Raw genomic sequence first — 23,192 nt, 5'->3', positions numbered from 1 at the left:
CTTATACAATTTTACAAACGCCACAACGCAGCATAAAACAACAACACAACAATTTTACGCCGCATCATAACAACATAAACCCACAATACAACAATGTTACGCCACAACACAACAGCATAGAGCCACAACACAACAACTTTCGGCCACAGCACTATTGCAAAAGCTAATACAAATTCACAAACGCCACAACGTAGCATAAAGTGACGACACAATAATTTTATGCCACGTTTCCGTACCTAGGCTGCATGGGACATCGCACCCGGTTGCCGACTCGGCACTTGGCGATCACTTCAGCAGCACTGAGAGCGGACTCAAACAAACTATATATTATTGCCATCTTTCCCAACTTCTTTGTCACGTGTTGCTGGCATCATATTCTAAAGTTAAGGATTATTTGCAAAAAAAATTTTTTTTTATCAGTTTGAACATCAACTATGTTGTCTTTGTAGCATATTCAACTGAATATGGGTTGAAAATGATTTGCAAATCATTGTATTCCGTTTATATTTACATCTAACACAATTTCCCAACTCATATGGAAACGGGGTTTGTACATTGCCTTTGCTATTGACATGCATTAGCAATTTTACATGGCGATTTCAACTGCTCCGAGTTTGTAAATGAAGATTCACGTAATAAGTACGACAATTACTGTATCAACACTTTTCAGGGCGCAACAAAAAACAAACAAAATATACACTCTACTGCCATCTAACGTCTTGGACATAATTGCAACTTGACGTCATGTTTGCAGATGAGATTTAGAAATGTGATAAAAACAAGATATGAACACGTGACAGCAGTTATCATAATCATCTTATTTCTGAATGTTGCAATAACAATTAATATTTATTAACACTGTTGCGTCTGACCAGTCTCCCTCTCAGGGAATTAAAGTCACTGGTCAATCCCAAGTTCTTTTGGTGACATATATGCTAGAGTAAGAAGGACCATCAAGACAGAATAGGAATATTATCAAGTTTTACTAAAGCTTGAGGAGACCAGCCCAAACCAATGCGGTCATACCGGCATCTTGAAATGGTCTAACATTCAAACGGGAAGAGACAATTTATTGAATACGAAAACAGTCCCCCCCCCCAGAAAGGAATGCATCTCTCTCACCTTCCAATGCCTAAAACACTACACAGACATCTGCAGACAAAGAGAAACAAGTATACAGAGTATACATAGAAAAATACTAGCTGCTCCAAACATGACTATGAATAAAGAAAGAACTCTTAAACATATATGCATTCTCCACAACACACACACAAATTGGTATTGTTGAGTACTGGTATCAATTCCCATGTACCGGTGATTGGTGAACTAAGTTACTATCAAAAGTTAATTATACATATTTACTAGGGATGTCCGATAATGGCTTTTTTGCCGATATCCGATATTCCGATATTGTCCAACTCTTAATTACCGATACCGATATCAACCGATACCGATATATATATATATACAGTCGTGGAATTAACACATTATTATGCCTAATTTGGACAACCAGGTATGGTGAAGATAAGGTCCTTTTTAAAAAAAATTATAAAATAAAATAAGATAAATAAATTAAAAACATTTTCTTGAATAAAAAAGAAAGTAAAACCATATAAAAACAGTTACATAGAAACTAGTAATTAATGAAAATGAGTAAAATTAACTGTTAAAGGTTAGTACTATTAGTGGACCAGCAGCACGCACAATCATGTGTGCTTACGGACTGTATCCCTTGCAGACTGTATTGATATATATTGATATATCATGTAGGAACCAGAATATTAATAACAGAAAGAAACAACCCTTTTGTGTGAATGAGTGTAAATGGGGGAGGGATTTTTTTTTGGTTGGTGCACTAATTGTAAGTGTATCTCGTGTTTTTTATGTTGATTTAATAAAAAACAAAAACAACAAAACAAAACGATACCGATAAGAAAAAAAACGATACCGATAATTTCCGATATTACATTTTAAAGAATTTAACGGCCAATAATATCGGCAGGCCGATATTATCGGACATCTCTAATATTTACCTTTTGGTGCTAGAGTCTGCTTGCATCGGGCAAAAGTGGGTCAGTCACCAACCTGATCCAAGAGTGGAAGAGTGTGACCTTTTTACGTCATGATTTTTTAGACAAGCGAGTCCGGCGGACATGTTTTGATTGTCTGGCGGTGGTCTACCGAGGGCTATTCTGCCATTGCATCCAATCCATCTGTCCACATTTCCATCGATTTCTGCACGGGCAAACTTCCACAATTGAAATAAATGAGAAGGTTTGATGCAGGGCTGCAGCGGGCCCAGAAAATGCAGAGAATGAAACCGGAGAACGATCTGCCAACTCCCCTATAACCTTTAAGAAGACATTTAATGTTGTTCAATGGAGTCTAATCCGTCCGCGGCCATTATGTTTTTACCTTGTCTGTCTGGCCGCCTCGCCGCTGTGTGCACAATATCTCAGCAGAGAAAGCGTGCAAGGAATTTCATTACGTCTGGCACAAACTGTCCTCTCTTCGGGAAGAATGGATTAGCAAAGTCAAAGTCAATGTGGGCAAAACACGTTTGACAGAAAGGACAGCAAATGCAGCATTTCTCGCCATAACAAACAATGGCTGCTGTCGAAGGTGATGTTGTTTGTCTGATTATACGTAGGTACAGTTTAGTTTTTTTACCAAGTACCACCTGAGAAAACACTTGGCTCTCCAAGTACTACCACAATAACCACCATTAAAAAAAACAGTAGCGAAGTAGGCCTATGTATTGATTAAAAACAAGGCAGATGTTTAAGTATAAATGATATTTATGCCACTGTAACATTACGCACAGTTTGAACAGTAACACTGTGTTTGAATATGAGTAATACTCCCCACTAGATGGAGCCGGTGGTACCACAGTTTCGAGAGTGACTGTGGGGAAGTGGCTTCCTAGCAGCTCCACTGTAGACACGGCACAAGAGCCAAGCGTGCAGGTTTAACAAAGTTGCAATGTTTTCCCACAAGATCTTTTCCAGATGTCTTTCAGCATGTCGTGACGTTGCCGTCACTCCCAATCCTCTCTCTCGCTCTGCTCCCGGGCCGCTTACTGTTAAAGACAGCAGATGATTAGATTAACACGTACCACCTGTGAAATCTGATCACCTGCCAGCTGTGTCTCGCCGTCAGCACATGCCCCGCCCCTGCCCGCTGGTGCTCGTCCTCAGTACCATGGACAGCGGCGGTGACTTTTCCTCCTACAGGCAGCGCTGACTGCACTTTCCCTCCACAGACTGCTATAATATTTCCGTTTTGGTACGCCCAACTTACCATACGCCGTCTCGGTTATCGCAGTTTGTTTGCTCGTGTAAAATTCAAACGTTGTTAAACCTCCGATTACAAACTCAGCCAAATGTTTTTAAAAAAAAGGCCACAACACAACAACTTTCAGCCGAGGCACCATTGCAAAAGCTAATACAAATTTACAAATGCCGTGACGGAGTATAAAACAACAACGCGACAGTTTGACGCTACATAACAACAAAAGTCACAATACAACAGCAGTACGCCACAACACACAACTTTGGGGTAGGATGTAGCGGGGGGTGTATATTGTAGCGTCCTGGAAGAGTTAGTGCTGCAAGGGGTTCTGGGTATTTGTTCTGTTGTGTTTATGTTGTGTTACAGTGCGGATGTTCTCCCGAAATGTGTTTGTCATTCTTGTTTGGTGTGGGTTCACAGTGTGCCGCATATTTGTAACAGTGTTAAAGTTGTTTATACGGCCACCCTCAGTGTGACCTGTATGGCTGTTGACCAAGTATGCCTTGCATTCACTTGTGTGTGTGAAAAGTCGTAGATATTATGTGATTGGGCCGGCACGCTAAGGCAGTGCCTTTAAGGTTTATTGGTGCTCTGTACTTCTCCCTACGTCCGTGTACCACTCGCGTTTTAAAAAGTCATACATTTTACTTTTTGAAACCGATACAGATAATTTCCGATATTACATTTTAAAGCATTTATCGGCCGATAAAATCGGCAGCCCGATATTATCGGACATCTCTAGTTGTGACCGTATCTGAAACCTATGAACTGAATTTGCATTTTTATCTACTGAGAAAAGTTGCCTCGTCGGACCTTTTTGGAACAGAATACCGAGAATACAAAAACCGAGGTGGTACTTTATATCGTGTGTAATTTGCATAAGCAACTTAGGCCAGCGCCCGACGACCTTTAAGAGCAATGCTGGCTATCGGTTTGATAGTCCGGGCTTTTAGCTCGGTATGTAGCACGCTCGCCTCTTAGGTTGGAGTCCCCCACGCCCGCAGATGAGTATGCAAAGAGCGAGTGACTATCATAAATCTGCATGAGCACAATAACATAATGCATATGGAAGAGTTGACTCACTGGTAAATCTCCATATCCATAACATCCTTATCCTTTTCTCACACCTCGCTATTCTGGGCCCATCCCCGCAGTCGTGATTTGTTCTTAGCGCACATTTTAGTCTCAGAAGAGCACAAGGTGACACCAACTCAACACAAATGGGGGGAAATGTTTTCTTAATCCCATTCCATCTGTCTCGCCGCTATTTGCCGTCGCGTGTATGTACAAGTGTGTGTGTGTGCAAGTGTGTGTGTGTGTGCGAGTACAGAAACAGGGATGAGATTGAAAAGGGGACGATGCAAACTAATCTCTGTCAGCAGGCTACTTCCCCCGAGAGGCCAACTTCATTCCCCACATACACAAGCAGAGGCGCAAAAAAAAGCTGCAACACAAGAAGATAATCCCGCTGGTTAAATACAAACAAAAAGATCAAACGTGGTCAATAACATGCCTTATAAATATGTAGTGCATTGATTCTTCTATGCTGGCTTTGTGTACGCAGAATGATTCATCGCTGCAGCGCTCTGAAGGGATTATGAAAACAAAATGCAGTTTTTGTGGCTTTCATGTCTGGTCAGTCCGTTTGTTGGCATGTACGCAACCTGGGTTTGTATTGTGTAACATGGAGAGTACAATACACCTCAATGTTTCTCTTGGAGAAGGAGTAGCTTTTATCGGAAATGACAGCAGCATGGATGGATGGATGGATGGATGGATGGATGGATGGAAGGATGGATGCTATCCAGTAGTAGTGCTGTATTTATACCAGACATGCAGGACACAAGACATTAGTTACAATACATGGTAGGGATGCATAGCATTAGGATTTTTTTGATAGCGATACTAATATCGATATTCCTTATCAATACAGTGGAACCTCGATTTTCGAACTTAATTGGTTCTTGAACCGAAAAGTTTGTGTAGTGAGGCAACGTTCACATACAATTCAAACATGAGTAATTGGTTGTAGCCTCGACAAAAGTCCCTATTTTGGTAAAAAACTGCACACTTTGAAGACACTATAATGAGTATATATATATATATATATATATATATATATATATATATATATATATATCAGTGGAGGCTGGTGACTTCCAGAATTGAGGAGGCCATTTTTTTCCGCTTGCTCACTTCACTCGCGATGGAATGTTCCCTGTTCTCTTATCTGTCTTTGTGCTGGCCAAAGGCATACTATTTGGAGTGTAAGCTACAGTCAGAAAGTTCTTGCTGATGCAATTCATTGTGCAGAGCTTAGCCTTGTGCCTTCCTGAAGAAATTACATTGCTGTAAGTCTATGAGCCTGCCTGATAATTAAGCTGAGAAATGACATTTGGATGTTATATAAACGCCAAGTGAACATGTGTAAAAGGCAGGAATTTTAATTATGTAGTTAAAAACAATTTTGTTTAGCTTACATTTTTCATTCTTCTACAGCTTCAACATGTAATCACCAATTTAATCAAGTTTAGCATATAAAAAAGATAAGATAACAATTTCTTTATCATATGTAGTTTTATTCAATATATTTAATATAAAATATGTAAAAATATGGTTCCAGTTGGCTTTATCTGCTGAGAAACACAGACAAAATGGAGTGTTATTACTACTGAGAACTAGTGGTGTAACACTGGTAGAGACATCTAATTAGTTCAACTCACATCTGGTTTAGCTGAGGGGCGGCATGCTCTCTCCTGGACTCCACTCCACAGGTTGGTGCTGGCTTCATTTACTGAGAAATACAGGACATGAAATTTTGTGTTATTACTACTGAGAACTAGTGGTGTAACACTGCTATTACTACTGAGAACTAGTGGTATAACACTGGTAGAGATTTCAACCCACCTCTGGTTTAGCTGAGGGGCGAGGGGCTCTCTCCACGACTCCACTCTACGGGTTGCAGCTGGCTTCATCTACTGAGAGACATGAAATGGAGTGTTATTACTACTGAGAACTAGTGGTGTAACACTGGTAGACACCCAGTTCATCCAAAAAGTAATTCAGATTGTACTGCAATTTCTTGAGAGCAAAGTAGTGAGAATACTCACAGGTCGTGTGGATCCAGAACGTGTCCAACTCAGCCATCCATCCCCAGATTAAAAAAAAACTGTAACGTTGATTGCAAAAACGGTCTTGTCTCTGCTTTTTGTTTCCCTTCAACAATTAAAAAAAAAGTACAAAAGAAAATGAAATATAGCCTAGGCCTAGAAAAATAATTTAGGCCTACTTAAAAGTAAAGTCCATTCTCCTGTTTGTTTGTGCTGCAAAGATGTCTATGGTCTTTTCATACCACTGTGGATTCTCTCTAAGAGATTTTAGAATCCTTCTTTCAAGTGCGATGATAGCCAAGCTCCTCAGTCGATCTTGTCCGATTGTGTTCCTTGCATACGTTTTCAGTCTTTTCAGACAAGAGAAACTTCTCTCCACCCCGGCAGACGTAGCCCCGATAGAGGCAACGAGACACATTAGTCTGTACAGTTCAGGCATTGCTTCGCTCAGTTCATTGGTTTTCATTGCGCACAGTGAATCACACAACCTAGCGCTGCCCTGGAGGTCCTTGTTATTGTAAAACACCTGCAGTTCTGACTTCAGTTTTACCATATCGAATAAATGACCATAGTTATCTTTCAGACTTGTGAATGCTGCCTGTGGAAACTCTTTTTTGTAGGAGTCATATAGGTCAAAATCTAGAAGCTCCATAAACCTCATACATTCAAGATTTTGAAACCTCTGCTCAATCTGATTTTTAACGCTTACATGGATGGAGTCGTAAAGTCGCTTGTAAACTTCTCTTGGGTCCTCGTTACCTTGTCTGCGTCTTTTGCTGTGATGTGCCGGGTCCTTTCAATTCTCAAAATGGCTTCTGTGTTGATTAGGAAAGGAAAGGATTGATTCCAAATGAACCAGTAGCATGTGATTGGACGAACAAAATGTCAATCTTTCAGCCCTGGACACAATGCATGGTGAGGCCAGGCCTCCGTTGCCCACCCATTTTCAGTGATCTGGCCAATCACATATTGGCATGAAAAAGCATGCATTACATTGACTTCTATGAGAAGCTAATTTCCTAGGGGAGGCCTGGCCTCCCTTAATACAAACTGATAGGGAAATCTGGCCTGTTGCTTTACAATTGCAATATTGGGTTTTAGCCATGGGAACATTTAGATTTATGAACAAAACTAAAATAATATGAATATAAAAAATAAAAAATATGTTTTTTGTTAAAATAAATAAATAAAATAAATATATTTATTGTTTTTTTTAAATCTCTCTCTTCTCTCAAATTATTGGGGAGGCCAGGCCTCCTCCACCTCTATGGAGGAGCCTCCACTGGTTTCCAGTGAGGGTTGGACTCCGCCAAGGCTGCCCTTTGTCACCGATTCTGTTCATAACTTTTATGGACAGAATTTCTAGACGCAGTCAGGGCGTTGAGGGTATCTGGTTTGGTGGCTGCAGGATTAGGTCTCTGCTTTTTGCAGATGATGTGGTCCTGATGGCTTCATCTGGCCAGGATCTTCAGCTCTCACTGGATCGGTTCGCAGCCGAGTGTGAAGCGACTGGGATGAGAATCAGCACCTCCAAGTCCGAGTCCACGGTTCTCGCCCGGAAAAGGGTGGAGTGCCATCTCCGGGTTGCGGAGGAGACCTTGCCCCAAGTGGAGGAGTTCAAGTACCTCGGATTCTTATTCACGAGTGAGGGAAGAGTAGATCGTGAGATCGACAGGCGGATCGGTGCGGCGTCTTCAGTAATGCGGACGCTGTATCGATCCGTTGTGGTGAAGAAGGAGCTGAGCCGGAAGGCAAAGCTCTCAATTTACCGGTCGATCTACGTTCCCATTCTCACCTATGGTCATGAGTTTTGGGTTATGACTGAAAGGACAAGATCACGGGTACAAGCGGCCGAAATGAGTTTCCTCCGCCGGGTGGCGGGGCTCTCCCTTAGAGATAGGGTGAGAAGCTCTGCCATCTGGGGAGAGCTGCTCCTCCACATCGAGAGGAGCCAGGTGAGGTGGTTCGGGCATCTGGTCAGGATGCCACCCGAACGCCTCCCTAGGGAGGTGTTTAGGGCATGTCCGACCGGTAGGAGGCCACGGGGAAGACCCAGGACACGTTGGGTAGACTATGTCTCCCGGCTGGCCTGGGAACGCCTCGGGATCCCCCGGGAAGAGCTGGACGAAGTGGCTGGGGAGAGGGAATTAGGCTGCTGCCCCCGCGACCCGACCTCGGATAAGCGGAAGAAGATGGATGGCTGGATGGATGGATGGAAGCAAAACTATCACTGGTGTGTAGGGTTGTACGGAAAACCGGTATTAGTATAGTACCGCGATACTAATGAATCATTTTCGGTACGATACCATCTCTGAAACGTACAAAGTGTCAGTTTAGCATGTCGTTGCTGACAGCCGATCTAGTCCAATGATCGCTTCGGTCTAAAGCCTGGAACTTCGGAAGTCTTTCAAAACATGCCAACGAAAGAGGACATACCGCTACTTTTTTGTGGTTTTACTTATGCATTTTAATTTTGTCCCTTTTCACCCTCCATAGTGGTAGCCTTTTCTTGAAAATATTGTTTGTGCGAGGCCGTGTTGCAATGTCCACCTGGGAAAAGATCAAGGTGGTTGTAATACTTGGTGACAGACAGATAATACCTGCAAAAAACAACACGGTTCAATATAAATGATGAATATTTCACTGTCAAAAGTTTCCTTTTTGAGATGTTCTCAACGGGAGCAAACTGTTAATCAGTTTGAATGTCTTTGAAAACCTCCGCCAAGGCCAAACACTCCCAAACAGGTATTCTTCACTACAGTAATATTTGTGGGGTGACATTGGCAAACAGAGAAAAAATATTTTCCACAAAAAAATACCCTTCCTTGGCCTGAGCGCCATACCTCGACAATCTTCTATGGAAACTATCCGACCAACCAATGCCAACGAACTCCTTTGACTTCCGCCAAGGCCAGTCTGTGGACACAAATGAAGAATGAACCGGCCGCCATTCATTACTACAATGATTTGTTGGGTGAAAAGGATGATGATCAAAAAGGTGCAAGGATTTTACCTGACTTCACATGAATGGTTACAGTACTTCAATATTTAGAAGAAAATACAACTATACACATTTTCAATATCTCCTAACTGGGGTTGTACGGTATACCGGTATCAGTATAGTACACATGAGCAAGCCTGTTTTGGGTGGTGGAGTTCGGCCGGCCGCGAGTTGAATAAGTCTGGTTGAAGAGGTCAATGGTGATGTCACCACATAAGAAAATTACTTTTTGACTGATTTTAGTGAAGGCTGCCTTAATCCAGTCCTCAAACCTTTCAATATTTAAATGTTCTACTGGTTATACAAACCCCAAAACCAGTGAAGTTGGCACGTTGTGTAATTCGTAAATTAAAACAGAATACAATGATTTGCAAATCCTTTTCAACTTATATTCAATTGAATAGACTGCAAAGACAAGATATTTAATGTTCAAACTGAAAAAGGTATTTTTTTTTTTGCAAATAATCATTAACTTAAAATTTAATGGCAGCAACACATTGCACAAAAGTTGGCACAGGGGAATTTTTACCACTGTGTTACATGGCCTTTCCTTTTAACAACACTCAGTAAACGTTTGGGAACTGAAAAGGCCAATTTTTGAAGCTTTTCAGGTGGAATTCTTTCCCATTCTTGCTTGATGTACAGCTTAAGTTGTTCAAAAGTCCGGGGGTCTCCGTTGTGGTATTTTAGGCTTCATAATGCACCACACATTTTCAATGGGAGACAGGTCTGGGCTACAGGCAGGCCAGTCTAGTACCCACACTCTTTTACTATGAAGCCACGCTGTTGTAACACGTGGCTTGGCTTTGTCTTGCTGAAATAAGCAGGGGCGTCCATGGTAACGTTGTCTCCCTATAATGTTTGATCCTGTTCTGTCTCCCCGTAATGTTTGATCCTGTTCTGTCTCCCTGTAATGTTCGATCCTGTTCTGTCTCCCTGTAATGTTTGATCCTGTTCTGTCTCCCTGTAATGTTTGATCCTGTTCTGTCTCACTGTAATGTTTGATCCTGTTCTGTCTCCCTATAATGTTTGATCCTGTTCTGTCTCCCCGTAATGTTTGATCCTGTTCTGTCTCCCCGTAATGTTCGATCCTGTTCTGTCTCCCCGTAATGTTTGATCCTGTTCTGTCTCCCCGTAATGTTCGATCCTGTTCTGTCTCCCTGTAATGTTCGATCCTGTTCTGTCTCCCTGTAATGTTTGATCCTGTTCTGTCTCCCTATAATGTTCGATCCTGTTCTGTCTCCCTGTAATGTTCGATCCTGTTCTGTCTCACTGTAATGCTTGATCCTGTTCTGTCTCCCTGTAATGTTTGATCCTGTTCTGTCTCCCTGTAATGTTTGATCCTGTTCTGTCTCACTGTAATGTTTGATCCTGTTCTGTCTCCCTGTAATGTTTGATCCTGTTCTGTCTCCCTGTAATGTTTGATCCTGTTCTGTCTCCCCGTAATGTTCAATCCTGTTCTGTCTCCCTGTAATGTTTGATCCTGTTCTGTCTCCCCGTAATGTTTGATCCTGTTCTGTCTCACTGTAATGTTCGATCCTGTTCTGTCTCCCTGTAATGTTTGATCCTGTTCTGTCTCCCTGTAATGTTTGATCCTGTTCTGTCTCACTGTAATGTTTGTCTGATCTTCAATGGGATTGTGCTGAAAATCTTAATTTCCTCTCTGATTCTGAAAACAGGTTGAAAATCTAGTTCATATATATATATATATATATATATATATATATATATATATATATATATATATATATATATATATATATATATATATATTTAGCATCTATCCACATCTCTGGTATAGGGATCACTTTGAATAGATGCCAAATAACAAGATATATTACTTTTAGGTGTATACCCCAAACATTGACTTAAATACTAGCAAACAGTCCATGCTGGATGTGTATAGCTGCAAAACTGCCTAAATTGCGAGCATGCTGGATATGAATAATGTATGAAAATGGTGTCGAATTGTTTAATAATATGAGATAACGATATTGGACAGTATTTTTGTTCAACTCAAATTGCCTCCCTCAAATGTAGAGCTCTATCCAATTCGCTTAATTACTCCCCAAAATACAGCAACTATCTGGAATGAGTTTATCTGCTGCTAAAGAGAGCTAATTTGATCCTATCGCTGCCCAATACCAATATCCATAAACCTCATTGTGCCGAGCACGATGTGCTAGAAACTGAATGTGGAACGGTCACGTCACGGCGAATACTCTTCTTAATTAAAGGCCGTATCGGAGCCGATACCAATCCAGCGTGCCGCTGATTGAAAGTGTAGTTAAGTTTCGGGGAAGCATAAAAGCCTGTACTTGTAACCTTGCGGAGAAAGTTGCGGTGATGTCATTCTTCTGTCATTAGCCTAATGAAGCCCGGCGACGTCCATTTTTCAGCAAATCTGCCGAAACGGAGTCTGATTGACATCCCTCAAAATCGTTTTCTCCCATTTAGAATATTCCCGGCACACTCTGTGATTAGTCAGTGTATGAAAAAGCTGAATATGATGAAGCATGACTCCGTGTGTGTGTGTGTGTGTGTGTGTGTGTGTGTGTGTGTGTGTGTGTGTGTGTGTGTGTGTGTGTACTGTAGCGTCGCACACAGCGATGACAATGTGAGCAGCTAAATGGAATTTCAGCAACTAATAACTGCGGTGGAAGAACATTTGTAACGGCTGTAAATAACGTCGGCAGCTTTAAGAGAGCACTACATCACGCGGGCGCCGCCGCCATACAACACCAACAAAAGCGGCGTTTTGAAAAATGTGCCGGAAGCTGTTCGGAGACAACAAGGCGCATGTACAACATTTTATGTGCGCGGCGGGACAAAAAGGTGTTTCCAATTGAATTGAGTCGCAACCTCTGCAGCTGAGACCCCACGCTCTCCTTTAATGCACGCACACACACATGCACACACACACACACACTTTCTTGTATTTCCTACCTTCTTGAGACCTCAGAAAAATGCCTCCATCTTTAGGACCACACCTTTCTAGATATGTAAAGATTTGTATTTGCAGCATTAATAATATATACATACTATGCAAAATATAAAAAAGCTCGTTGTGAAAAATTAGTTGGAATTTTACAAGAAAAAGTTCACAATTTCACAAGAAAAACTTAGAATTTTGCCAGTGTTATAATAAAAGTCGTCATTTTACTCAACGCAAGTCAAAATGTTACAAGAAAAACGGAACATTTGTGCAATATTATGATAAAAGTTGGAATTTTACTCGATAACAGTCACAGTTTTACAAGAAAAGCTTAACATTTTGGCAATTTTATGAAAAGAGTCGTAATTTTACTCGACAAAAGTCACAATTGTATAAGAAAACTGAAACATTTTGGCAATATTATAATGATAATCGGAATTTCACTTAGCAAAATTATGACAAAAATGTCACTATTTTACAAGAACGACAAAAAAAAATTACAATATTGTGATAAAAGTCAGAATTTTTTATGACAAATGTCACCATTTGGCATGAAAAGGTAATACTTTTACGTGAAAAAGTAATAATTTTACGAGAAAATATTGCAATATTACAGAAACAGAAAGAATATGAGAAATTGTTCCCAATTTTATTTAAAAAAAAAAAAAGTCGACACATTGTCAGAAAAAGACTGCTTTAAGTTAATAAAAAATAAAAATTTAAAATTTAAAAAAGTTCAATTGCTCAAAGTGCAAATGTCTCAGACTCAAACTTACCAGTAAACATGTTTTATGGGCCAAAGCTTAAAAATCACTTAGTCAGATCCATTCTGAAGATGCCTATCATTTAAAAAGGTTTCCCTTTAGGGGACCTGTTTTTTTGTGCCCATACCGTCAGAAGTCCCCTAAAGGTGACTGTGTAAACAGAGCGATGTCCCCATTAAGTAAGCATTGCCAGAACACACACACACACTCATTCTTGTATGTGTTACATTCTTGAGACCTCAGAAAAATTCCTCCCTCTTTAGGACCACACCTTTCTAGATATATAAAGATTTGTATTTGCAACATTAATAATATATACATACTATGCAAAATATAAAAAAGCTCGTTGTGAAAAATTAGTTGGAATTTTACAAGAAAAAGGTCACAATTTCACAAGAAAAACTTAGAATTTTGCCAGTGTTATAATAAAAGTCGTCATTTTACTCAACGCAAGTCAAAATGTTACAAGAAAAACGGAACATTTGAGCAATATTATGATAAAAGTTGGAATTTTACTCGATAACAGTCACAGTTTTACAAGAAAAGCTAAACATTTTGGCAATTTTGTGAAAAGAGTCGTAATTTTACTCGACAAAAGTCACAATTGTATAAGAAAACTGAAACATTTTGGCAATATTATAATAATAATCGGAATTTCACTTAGCAAAATTATGACAAAAATGTCACTATTTTACAAGAACAACAAAAAAAATTTACAATATTGTGATAAAAGTCAGAATTTTATATGACAAATGTCACCATTTGGCATGAAAAGGTAATACTTTTACGTGAAAAAGTAATCATTTTAGGAGAAAATATTGCAATATTACAGAAACAGAAAGAATATGAGAAATTGTTCCCAATTTTATTTTTAAAAAAAAAAGTCGACACATTGTCAGAAAAAGACTGCTTTAAGTTAATAAAAAATAAAAATTAAAAATTAAAAAAAGTTCAAGTGCTCAAAGTGCAAATGTCTCAGACTCAAACTTACCAGTAAACATGTTTTATGGGCCAAAGCTTAAAAATCACTTAGTCAGATCCATTCTGAAGATGCCTATCATTTAAAAAGGTTTCCCTTTAGGGGACCTGTTTTTTTGTGCCCATACCGTCAGAGGTCCCCTAAAGGTGACTGTGTAAACAGAGCGCTGTCCCCATTAAGTAAGCATTGCCAGAACACACACACACACGCACACTCATTCTTGTATGTGTTACCTTCTTGAGACCTCAGAAAAATGCCTCCCTCTTTAGGACCACACCTTTCTAGATATATAAAGATTTGTATTTGCAACATTAATAATATATACATACTATGCAACATATAAAAAAGCTCGTTGTGAAAAATTAGTTGGAATTTTACAAGAAAAAGGTCACAATTTCACAAGAAAAACTTAGAATTTTGCCAGTGTTATAATAAAAGTCGTCATTTTACTCAACGCAAGTCAAAATGTTACAAGAAAAACGGAACATTTGTGCAATATTATGATAAAAGTTGGAATTTTACTCGATAACAGTCACAGTTTTACAAGAAAAGCTTAACATTTTGGCAATTTTATGAAAAGAGTCGTAATTTTACTCGACAAAAGTCACAATTGTATAAGAAAACTGAAACATTTTGGCAATATTATAATAATAATCGGAATTTCACTTAGCAAAATTATGACAAAAATGTCACTATTTTACAAGAACAACAAAAAAAAATTACAATATTGTGATAAAAGTCAGAATTTTATATGACAAATGTCACCATTTGGCATGAAAAGGTAATACTTTTACGTGAAAAAGTAATAATTTTACGAGAAAATATTGCAATATTACAGAAACAGAAAGAATATGAGAAATTGTTCCCAATTTTATTTTTTTTAAAAAAAAGGTCGACACATTGTCAGAAAAAGACTGCTTTAAGTTAATAAAAAATAAAAATTAAAAATTAAAAAAAGTTCAAGTGCTCAAAGTGCAAATGTCTCAGACTCAAACTTACCAGTAAACATGTTTTATGGGCCAAAGCTTAAAAATCACTTAGTCAGATCCATTCTGAAGATGCCTATCATTTAAAAAGGTTTCCCTTTAGGGGACCTGTTTTTTTGTGCCCATACCGTCAGAGGTCCCCTAAAGGTGACTGTGTAAACAGAGCGATGTCCCCATTAAGTAAGCATTGCCAGAACACACACACACAGTCATTCTTGTATGTGTTACCTTCTTGAGACCTCAGAAAAATGCCTCCCTCTTTAGGACCACACCTTTCTAGATATGTAAAGATTTGTATTTGCAACATTAATAATATATACATACTATGCAAAATATAAAAAAGCTCGTTGTGAAAAATTAGTTGGAATTTTACAAGAAAAAGGTCACAATTTCACAAGAAAAACTTAGAATTTTGCCAGTGTTATAATAAAAGTCGTCATTTTACTCAACGCAAGTCAAAATGTTACAAGAAAAACGGAACATTTGTGCAATATTATGATAAAAGTTGGAATTTTACTCGATAACAGTCACAGTTTTACAAGAAAAGCTTAACATTTTGGCAATTTTATGAAAAGAGTCGTAATTTTACTCGACAAAAGTCACAATTGTATAAGAAAACTGAAACATTTTGGCAATATTATAATAATAATCGGAATTTCACTTAGCAAAAGTATGACAAAAATGTCACTATTTTACAAGAACAACAAAAAAAAGTACAATATTGTGATAAAAGTCAGAATTTTATATGACAAATGTCACCATTTGGCATGAAAAAGTAATACTTTTACATGAAAAAGTAATAATTTTACGAGAAAATATTGCAATATTACAGAAACAGAAAGAATATGAGAAATTGTTCCCAATTTTATTTAAAAAATAAAAAAAGTCGACACATTGTCAGAAAAAGACTGCTTTAAGTTAATAAAAAATAAAAATCAAAAATCAAAAAAAGTTCAATTGCTCAAAGTGCAAATGTCTCAGACTCAAACTTACCAGTAAACATGTTTTATGGGCCAAAGTTTAAAAATCACTTAGTCAGATCCATTCTGAAGATGCCTATCATTTAAAAAGGTTTCCCTTTAGGGGACCTGTTTTTTTGTGCCCATACCGTCAGAGGTCCCCTAAAGGTGACTGTGTAAACAGAGCGATGTCCCCATTAAGTAAGCATTGCCAGAACACACAAACACACACACACACACACACACACACACACACACACACACACACACACACACACACACACACACACACACACACACACACACACACACACACACACATGCCACTCTGCAGCTGCACAGGAAAACTAAATGCTTGTAAAAAGCAATCAAATCACCTCCTGGCTGAGAGGGCAGGTGTTCCGCTGTTACCGACTAACCTGAACGCACAAATGTGTGTGTGTGTGTGTGTGTGTGTGTGGTGGTGTGTGTGTGTGTGTGTGTGTGTGTGTGTGTGTGTGTACGAGATTGCATGCATGTCATCAAGTGGTCGGTTGCTTTGGAAATCCACTTCACTCGCCAATCAGCCATCGCACGCCAGGTGATCTTTTAGAGGTCAGGTCACGTGTCAAACCCGGGCTGTGGTTGGATGGGATGACCCGGCTCTGCATACCCACAAGTAACACACGCACACACCAAGCACCGTTAAGGGAATAGTTTTAAAAACATGTTGTTACAGTGCCCCTAAGGTCATGCAATTGACTTTCTCGCCAAAAATATCTTTATAGTTGCAAAAAATTCAGACGTCAAACTGCCATGACAGTTTACAGTTATTACGGAACTGACGGGGACCAGAGGGCGGGAGCACATTACACCAGTTTTAAAGTCGCTGCAGTGGCTCGCCGTCCGCTTCAGGGTCAATTTTAAGGTTGTATTATTGGTTTTTAAACGTCTTAATACTTAACGCCGATCCTGGGGTCCTCTGGCACTGGCCTTTAAGCTTTACCAAATACCAGAACAAAGACCCAAGGTGAGGCGGCATTTAGCAACTATGGCCCCCACCTGTGGAACAGCTTTTAAAGAGCCTCAGGACTGCAGAGAGAAGTTAAAAAAAAATTTTAAAGGCGAAAGACACACCTTTTTAATCAGGCTGTTTACTGATCATCTTAAATTGTTTTTTTAACATTTTATTGTGTTGTTTTCTATCTTAATCATTAATATTACTACTGTTATTCTCTCAATGTTGTGTTTGTATTAACCTATTAATATAATAGTTATAGTTTATTATTACATATATTTTATCATATGTTTTATACTATTTTTAGATGGCGTTAATTTTAGTTATTCTCCAGTGCGGACACCTCAAAGGTGGCGTTTTTCCTCAAATCCTCAGTGCTGGAGCCTATCCCATCTGCACTCGGGCGGAAGGTGGGGTACACCCTGGACAAGTCGCCACCTCATCGCATCATTACTTTTGATTCATAATCTCATTTGCAAGTATTACATTCAGTTGCAATTACAGTTGCATGTCCAAGACGTTAGATGGCAGTAGTGTATAGTTTATGGTGGGTTTTTCAACAAAAAAAATTTGGGGTGGGGGGTTGCGCCCTAAAAAGTGTTAATACTGTAAGTATTGTACGTATTACGCACCACCTGTTTGGCTGTAACGGGCATCTTAGATATAGTTTTCATTAACACAATTGGAGGTTTAGAAATCGCCGTGTAAAATCGCTAATGCTAATCAGTAGCACGTCAATAGAAAAGCCAATGTATATTAGCATCAAGCTAGTGCATTTTGGGTAAAGTGGAGCATTACTTTACTCTTTGTTGGAACGTTTTTTTAAAATCACTTTCTTTATTGTCAATCGAAATTGCAACATTACCTCGAGGTGATTTGGCTGAGTCCGCTCTCAGTGCTGCTGGAGTGATCGTAACATGGCCCCGTTGGATTTTGGGACTCGGTCGGTGCCAAAAGTTAAAGTTAAAGTACCAATGATTGTCACACACACACACTAGGTGGGGGGAAATTTATCCTCTGCATTTGACCCATCCCCTTGATCACCCCCTGGGGGGTGAGGGGAGCAGTGGGCAGCAGCGGGGCCGCGCCCGGGAATCATTTTTGGTGATTTAACCCCCAATTCCAACCCTTGATGCTGAGTACCAAGCAGGGAGGTAATGGGTCCCATTGTATAGTCTTTGGTATGACTCGGCCGGGGTTTGAACTCACAACCTACCGATCTCAGGGTGGACACTCTAACCACTAGGCCACTGAGTAGGTACTTCATTTATTGTACACTGCTAATCATAGCTCATCCTCAAATGGAGTGCTCATCACTGATTTTCTGTCATGGCCTACTTGGGGGACAGACATTTCCACGACCCCCCCTGATGTTGAATGAATTGAGAACCTGAATCGTTCTAAGATGAATACTAGAGCGTAGACACACATAATGAAAATCTCCTATTTGAGGAACACTAACCTTTAAGACTCCGATTTCTCCCCCTGATGCTGCGTCTCCAGCATTGCAAAAACTGAAATGTAAGTCAAATTAAATATCTCAAATAAGGGTGATATTTGCTTATTTTCTGTCTGATAAGATAATTCTTCCCACTAAGCAGATTTTATGTTAGTGTTTTACTTGTTTTAAGGGTTTTGGTCCTAAATGATCTCAGTAAGATATTACAGCTTGTTGCTGAGATTGTATGACCTATATTGAGTAAAACATGCTAGAAACTAGAATATCAAGTGTTGCAAAGCTGTGTCATCAACACTCCCAAGTATAAAACTGCTTTTTTAAAGTAATAATTTCTTACTTCAAGCATAAAAAAAAATAATCATGATGCCGAGCGCATATCATTATGTCAAGATAATGGCACTAGCATTTACTTAATTTAAGAATATTTTTGAACATATTGAGCAAAAAAGTCTCTTTTTTTTTCTACCAAGAAAAGTGCACTTGTTATTAGTGAGAATATACTTATTTTAAGGTATTATTGGGTTCATTGAGGTTAGCTAATTTGACTTGTTTTGGAAAGTCTTGACAAGCCGAATTTTCTTGTTCTATTGGCAGATAATTTTGCTTGGTTCAAATAAAATACCCCTCATTTTTGTTTTTGTTTTTTCTTGTTTTTGAACACTGACTTTTTGCAGTGAGGACACTGGTGTGTGTGAGCGACGGGAAGAAAAGCTCTGACTCGGCGGGGAAGTCGCTTGGCGCCGCCTGCTGGTTTACGTGTGGAGGTCTCCAGAACGTATCTCCAGAAGTTTTTCTGGGGCGTCTTATATTGTGAGTGAGTGCACGTTTCGTGTTTTTTAATTGTTTATATCAACTTTTTACACTTACATGTGCAGCTTCAGTAACGCTTCTTATCTAGTGTGTCACTCATCAAATATAAGCATCATCTTTTACATAGAAAAGTTCACTTCCTTTCGCACTCGTACGGCGGTTAAACATTTGAAAATCTTACCCCAAATTTCTAATGTTTTCATATTGGCCACATGTTAAATGTTTTCCCATGATTCTACAAATTAGGGATGTGGCGATCAATCAGCCACTGATCGGTATCGGACGATTTTTGTGAAAAAGTATGTGATCATCATTGCCGATTAATGCCTTTTAATGTCCATCACAAACGCAGATCCGCTCAGGATAATATAATCATTATTTTGAGTCCCCTGGTTGACTAGCTACAATAGCGGCCATACTGTCAGGTTCAAACACTGATGACATCTATTAAACAAGACAAGAAGCAAGGAATTGAACAGAGACAGAATTAAATTTGGCTCAATTGAGGAGAAACATCTGGGCTGTACTCTTGTACAGTCTCCACCACGCTCTGACGAAAGATTGTACGCCTCCTCTTTTATTTGGACTTTCCCTGATGACATGGCAACAGCTGTTTCTAAAGGGACGGGGGTCGTAAACAGCCATCGCCTTTGATTACAAAACAGTTCAAAGAAAAAGGTCGGTTCAAAGAAGTCGTAAAACAGTTCAAAGAAGAGGTGCCTGGAGCTTGGGCAGGTCCTGCTTTCTCTCCGCTTTGTAGTTCTCGGGTCAAGACAAAATCTATCTGTGGATTACAATACATCAGAGAAACAGAACACCTTCATGTTGCTTCCCATCCTACACAGTGGAGTTTTACAAGCCTTCTTCTTAGTAGGATCAAAGACAGCTTTTTTCTCTTCTCGCCGGGAACTCATGGCAACACAAAGTTTTGTGATAACTCAGATACAATTATTCTGACACATACACAGTGTGGAGCCACTCCACTAAGTTAATAATAATTAACCTCCATTGCAGAAAACAAATAAGGCTGCAAGTAACAATTGTTTTGATAGTCGATTAGTCATTGCTTATCTTAACGATTAGTGGACTAATCAGATAATAAAGCAAACACATATTTAATGGCTCTAATTTTTCCATGGCGGCTTAGGTTATTTCAGGCATGTGCTTATTAACAACAAAGATGACTAATTCATTCATAAATATTTATTTTTACTTTAACTGTGCTGCTCATTCAGTTGTTACAAAAATTTAAATGACTAATAAAATGTCCATTTAATGCAACATGCTAAATTGTGAATAATTAACCTTGTTTATACATATATTATTTAAAAAAAAAAAAAAAAAGTTAAAATAGCAGCAAAGAAAACAAACAACAAAACACAAAATCTAACTTTCTCAAAAAGAAAAAAAAGCATTTTGTGATTATGTGTAACTGCACGTGACTTCGAGGAATATGCTTTATCAGTATCGTGCAATATCCTGCTTCAAACCCCGCTACGAAAAGCTGTGCACTCCACAACTATTTGTTGTAGTCATTAATGCTGACTTCCTATTTTTGATTAAAAATATCAGTTAAAATTGTTGTATTCGTTTTTGTTTTGTCGGTGATGGTGTTCTATATATCGTGTTCCTGGGTTAATGTGATTTTTTTATTTTTTTATTGGGTTTATTTTATTTTATTTTTAAGTACAAAATGGTTTAAATCGGTCAAAAAATTTAAGTTTAAATAAGGATTTTTGTTTTGTTTTTTTGTTTTAATTAATTATTTGTATTTTTATTTTTAATTGATGCACTTTAAATCTTTTCTGTTACTTTACTTCCTGCTGACTTCCTCTTTTTGATGAAAAATATCAGTTGAAATGGTTTTATTCGTTTTTGTTTTGTCGGTTAACGTGTTTTATATATCGTGTTCCTGGGTTAATGTGAATTTATAATTTTTTTATTGGGTTTATTTTATTTTATTTTTCAGTATCAAATGCTTTAAATTGGTCCAAAAATTTAAGTTTAAATAAAGATTTTTTTTTTTTAAATTTGTTTTAATAAATTCATTTTTATTTTTATTTTTAATTGATGCACTTTAAATCTTTTCTGTTATTTTTTGTTGTACGTTGATCTAAATTTGTTTGTTTTTTAAAATTTTCTTTAATGTTAATAGGGATATAATGTTATGCAGAGGTGTTCTTATAACAATTTTAAAGACTATCGTCGCGTCAGATAGTGGAGGGGTGGTTATATATATATATATATATATATATATATATATATATATATATATATATATATATATATATATATATATATATATATATATATATATATATTGCTACTATGGTACATTTTTAGTCTACTTAATACCTGCATTATCTTTTCCATCTTTAACCTTTCCATCCTTTGAAACTGAGCTACTGTGTGGAACAATTTCCCTTTAGGATCAATACATTTTGTCTAGGTCTAAGTCTAATAATAAAGTTTTCAACAATACATGAATGGACGCAGGGCGGGTTGGTCTGTAGGGGGCAGTGTAGCTCTGTGACCTGATGGGACACACCTTTTTTTTTTTTTTTATTGCATTGAGAAAAAAGAGAAATGAGTGTGGCATTTCTTTACAGTTCTTCACACACACACACACACACACACACACACTTCTCTGTGGAAGTCTTTTGTTGCCTCCGAGTCGAGAAGATGACGCCAGCGTCTTTAAGCTGCGGCGTTGAAAGTCTTTATGGTGAGGATAGAACGCCTCAAGGTTGTGCATTGATTGTCCATCCTTGTTGATATGATCCACCTTGTTTAATCTCTGACAAGCAGGATAGCAAACTGTCCACTGATTCATTCTGACATCTGTATTAAGGGCGTGTGTGTGCGTGTGTGTGTGTGTGTGTGTGTGTGTGTGTGTGTGTGTGTGTGTGTGTGTGTGTGTGTGTGTGTGTGTGTGTGTGTGTGTGTGTGTGTGTGTGTGTGTGTGTGTGTGTGTGTGTGTGTGCATTCATGTGTGTGTGGGGTTGAGTCACAGAGCGATGTGAGGGGGTTACAGCGTGACATGAAATGCATCTGTGACAGATGTGCATGTGGAAAGCATGTCGGGGATGTACATGCACTAGTAACCAGCTCAGCCAGGTGAGTGCAAGTCCTGTTGAAGTGTGTGTGTGTGTGTGTTCTTGTATTTCTACCCTTCTTGAGACATCAACAAGGAAAAGTACCGTCCATATGAGGAACGGTGAACAAGTTAGGACATAAATCATGGTCCCAATACGGAAAACCATTGCATCTAATAGAGAATGTCTCATTTGGTGAGATCTATCAAAATGAGGGTGGTCCCAAAAAGGAGGGTTTTTTTTCAAATTGACTGTGTGTCGGTTTTAAAAGTGCTTCCCCCTCTGGTCAACATATGAAATAACAAGTGTGTGTGAGAAATTGAAATGCGCCCCCCTTTGGCCAAAATTAATTATACTCCGTATTTTTCGGAGTATAAGTCGCACAGGCCGAAAATGCATAACAAAGAAGGAAAAAAACATATATAAGTCGCACTGGAGTATAAGTCGCATTTTTTGGGGAAATGTATTTGATAAAACCCAACACCAAGAATAGACATTTGAAAGGCAATTTAAAATAAATAAAGAATAGTGAACAACAGGCTGAATAAGTGTACGTTATATGACGCATAAATAACCAACTGAGAACGTGCCTGGTATGTTAACGTAACATATTAAGGTAAGAGTCATTCAAATAACTATAACATATAGAATATGCTATACGTTTACCAAACAATCTGTCACTCCTAATGGCTAAATCCCATGAAATCTTATACGTCTAGTCTCTTACGTGAATGAGCTAAATAATATTATTTGATATTTTACGGTAATGTGTTAATAATTTCACACATAAGTCGCTCCTGAGTATA

At 38.5% G+C, this 23,192-nt stretch overlaps 1 protein-coding gene and 1 long non-coding RNA gene across 3 annotated transcripts in view; one reads left to right on the top strand and one right to left on the bottom strand.

The window, feature by feature from the left end:
- The window catches only part of LOC133634106 (protein sidekick-1-like), a 962,694-nt gene that overhangs the window by 129,681 nt on the left and 809,821 nt on the right, over positions 1 to 23,192 (top strand). For both annotated transcript variants that reach the window (XM_062027111.1, XM_062027112.1), the window contains exon 5: positions 19,156 to 19,291. The gene's annotated coding sequence lies outside the window, so the exon portion shown is untranslated. The remainder of the gene's footprint in view (positions 1 to 19,155; positions 19,292 to 23,192) is intronic.
- LOC133633606 (uncharacterized) lies at positions 5,862 to 7,353 on the bottom strand. The gene is made up of 4 exons (XR_009821800.1): positions 6,402 to 7,353; positions 6,199 to 6,269; positions 6,015 to 6,085; positions 5,862 to 5,927 (listed from the first exon to the last, which is right to left on the bottom strand). It is a non-coding gene; the product is annotated as an uncharacterized LOC133633606 (long non-coding RNA).

The sequence above is a fragment of the Entelurus aequoreus genome, linkage group LG18 (genome assembly GCF_033978785.1).
Source record: "Entelurus aequoreus isolate RoL-2023_Sb linkage group LG18, RoL_Eaeq_v1.1, whole genome shotgun sequence".
Taxonomy (NCBI): Eukaryota; Metazoa; Chordata; class Actinopteri; order Syngnathiformes; family Syngnathidae; genus Entelurus; species Entelurus aequoreus.
Note: the sequence above shows the minus strand (reverse complement) of the source record. Positions and strands in the feature narration are given on the sequence as shown.